Source organism: Rosa rugosa, chromosome 3 (genome assembly GCF_958449725.1).
Source record: "Rosa rugosa chromosome 3, drRosRugo1.1, whole genome shotgun sequence".
NCBI lineage: Eukaryota > Viridiplantae > Streptophyta > Magnoliopsida > Rosales > Rosaceae > Rosa > Rosa rugosa.
In genome coordinates, this window is record NC_084822.1 from 30,933,959 (window position 1) to 30,937,655 (window position 3,697).

At 34.7% G+C, this 3,697-nt stretch overlaps 1 long non-coding RNA gene across 2 annotated transcripts; it reads left to right on the forward strand.

Moving 5' to 3' along the window:
* The first annotated feature begins 503 nt into the window (after positions 1-503).
* Positions 504-2,498, forward strand: LOC133740756 (uncharacterized). Of its 2 annotated transcripts, none has more exons than XR_009861392.1 (4): positions 504-627; positions 843-999; positions 2,091-2,171; positions 2,307-2,498. It is a non-coding gene; the product is annotated as an uncharacterized LOC133740756 (long non-coding RNA). The 2 variants fall into 2 exon arrangements; XR_009861391.1 differs by having other exon boundaries at positions 527-627; positions 698-999.
* Positions 2,499-3,697: the final 1,199 nt, after the last annotated feature.

The following is a 3,697-nucleotide window of genomic DNA, read 5'->3' on the forward strand; positions in this document are numbered from 1 at the left end:
AACATATATATATATATATACACACAAGTCGAAACAAACAAAGAAAACCAAGTTAGAATGGGTTTTGAAATCCTACTCCTACTTAAATACATTTTACAAGTCATAACCAAGTTAGGAAATCCATATACAACAAGGATACAAATTCTAAACCAAGTCAAACAAGGAATCCTAAGTCAAAACTAACTCTAACTACTTTTCCTAAAAAACACCAAAGAATCCCTAAATTTTAGGAACTCCACAAAAACACAAAACAAACTCCTAAAAACCATTAAATTAATTCCTAGAAAACACTAACACATTATACATATATCTAAAGCTCGGTTCACTGTTCATTCGAGCCCCAATTGAATGACGCTTTTACCCTCCTTTTTGTTTTTAATTACGGGTTGGAACTGACCTCATATTTCGTGCTTTTTCTCACAATTTCACACTGCCATTGACCAAAGGTATACTAGATGTTTCCATCGGTTTCTTGACTTTCTTCTTTCTTCTACGGACTGTTTCTTTTGTTCTCACTGCACTCCCTCTCCTCCCATCCCAGCGATTTCTGTTCGGTACACCTTGAGCCGACGTCATCACTAGCGTGGTGCTTCAATCGATTTCTCAAGTTTGAGACTTTGTGCATGTGTGAGTTTTTTTTTTTTTTCTAATTTCTATTGAATTAGATTTCAATCTTATTCAAGTGAGTTGTTGATAGGTATAATTTGGCTCAGTCTCAATTGGTGCTTGGATATGGTGTGAGGCTAGCCAAATTGGCTCAGCATGTTACCAATTTGTTCTTATTTTGCCTCTCTCTTTGCTAAAACGAAATGTTGATGGGCGTTATTTTATTGAAAGAGTAGGTCTACTGCTTGCCTTCTCAATTTTGGTGGCTAAGTGGGATGAGTGTTGGTTCAGGGAGAACGAGTAGAAAGAAAGCCATCCTTGACAGCAGCAGAGAGAGAGAGAGATATTCAAGAAGCAAAAATCTGGGTTGCTCTTCTCAATCAAATTGTCAAGGTATAGACTCTCCTCTGTATATGATCGATTCTGAGTTTTCATTGCATGTGCTTTGTAATCTTTGTATTATTTGCGTTCTGGGTTCCTAGAGTGATTGGTTCTATGCTTTTCCGGATTTACCGTAAATTTTGGTTCTCTGTATATGAAATTTTGATGATACAACATACTATATATGAATGGACAAAATGCTCAACTTCATCTCTATGAAGAACTTCCACAATGAAATTATTCTAAAAATATTTTTTTCCCGTCATGCCTGTACTATTATTCTAATCTTCTAATCAAATTGTAAAGAATTTCCCCAAGTCCACTTTCCATGAGTACTTATAATTTCCCTTGAAAAGACACTTCTTTCATGAAAACATTCCCAGTTCCTAAAGTGTTGAAGGGTATACCAAAACAGAAATATACTCTTTTAGAGTCATCTATAACTCATGTGCTGCTCTAAAAAATTGAACATTTTTCTGATCAGTAAAAATGATCAGCTTAGCTATTGGTTATGCCCTCTCTGGGTTTTGCATATGCTGTACATATGGACCTGCAGCAATTACTATTTTGAAATTTGAAGGAGTACCAGCATGGCATTTTTATTGGCGAATTAAATCATTTAGCTTTTATCCTAATTTGACATTCTTATTTATGCTTTTGAGTTTTGTTGGTTAAATTTCTGAATTGGTTGGTTCTGCAATCGGTGTCCTATGCTTGAGTTAATTCCAAATCGATGCACTTCTTTTCCGTCCCTGTATAGATCAGTATAGCCTATCCACTATGGTTCTAAGTAGTAACAGATATGCATGATTTGTTAACAAAGAGTTGACAGATGAAATTTTGGACTCACTTTGTTTGCTGGAACAATGTTATCCTTTTTGCTCCTTGCTCACTGATTATATTTCATTACCTTTTCTCACTGCTTATAATTGGTCCTATAACTGATATGTTAATGCTTTTTTCACAGCTTATAACTGGTCCTCTAACTTGATATCCTTTGTACAGATACTATGTATTTGGTAGATCATAACTGGTCCTCTAACTTTATTTTTATTCTTTTTTGCCAATTTTCCAACCTGACTATACAAACATTTTGATTTTAGGCATTAGAAACATTCAAAGGCAGTAGGCAGTACAACCTCATTAAAATTGGGGACTTATGCTCAAAATATGTGATCCATATGGTAGGTGTTACAAGAATTTGCTTCCTTTCTTTTTAGACACCAAGTCTCTTCAACTTAATTTAAACTCATGTTGAATTGGAATCTGTTTGAGCGAAGTCTCACACTTGCTTTGCTGGTATCTTCTATTATGTGCAGGAGGAATGTGTTAGATGGTTAGAACATGGAGAAGACTGTAAAAGTACTTGGGCTCCCTCCCCTTTGTGAACTAGATAACTTCATTTGATTACTATTAGTTGTTAGTTCAGTTAGAAAGCAATTGATAATTGTTATACAACTTGAACGAAGTGATACTACCCGCAGCAAAGTGCGGGATTTCTAACTAGTATTTACTATTCACAGAGACACTATTCATGAATTTTTTAAAAACATTTATTATTTATTATTTATTATTAACATGCTACCTAAAATTCGAAGTTAATTTTAATTATTTACACAAACAAGAAAAAGTAAAGATGGGGGGTTTTTGAAGATTGAAAACAGAAATTTTAGAAATCATTAAAAAGTAAAAATCGTTTCTATACAAAGGTGGGAAAAGAAGAATTTTCGAAGAACAACTTATCAAGAACCATTCAAGAACAACATATTCATGCATCCCTTAATCTTTATTAGTTACCATGGAAAGCTATCAACCAAGACACAAAGATCAAAGCAACCATTGTCCCTTTTTACTTTCTTTCTTAAGTTAAATCGAAATAGCAAGCACCAAATCAATTTTATTTTGAAAAGTTCGATATCACACACTCAAAGCAACTGTGTTGAAGAATCCCGTTTTCAAATCATTAAGTTCAAGAAAGAATCAATAGACATGCAAATCCAAGGGTGTCAATACTCATCATCACATGCATAACCTGATTTCGACTCAAAGCAAGCCTTTACTACTTATTCGAATTAGGTTTCACAAAGCATCAAACCTAATTACTAGCAAGTTACATGCAAGTCTTCCTATGTTTGCAACCACAAGAACGTTACATATAATGAAGCACAAAATCAGATTATCATTCCATATATTCGGCAACTAAACAAGATCAAGAACACATAAACACATCAATCATTGAATAGAACATCAAAATTATACTTGAAAATAGTTTTGCATACTCAAAAGATTCGGTTTACACATAGACAATCCAAAGCAGAAAATCCATTCAACAATTACACATAAACCGTGAGTGAATGCATGTTAAAGCATATGAACAACCCTTGATTACATCCCAAAGATCCAAAGCAGCTCCTTAGCACAGCAACGAGTGATGAACACGGCAATGGAGGAAGGTGGCACGGCTTAGCTCCTTGAAGAATTGTGAAAACCTGAAACTCAAGAGCACCCAAGTGAGAAATCGAAATTGTGGAGAAAGATGTTAACCTTGAGACGTCAAATACACTAGGTATATATAGGAGAACATCTCAAAGCACTCCCAATTCGTTTCTACTTGACTTCTCTTAGTTTGTGTTGATTTAGAACTTGTTTGGCACAAAACAGATTTCCGGCAGACTTGACCTCAATGTACTCAAACCGCCATAACTTTCTC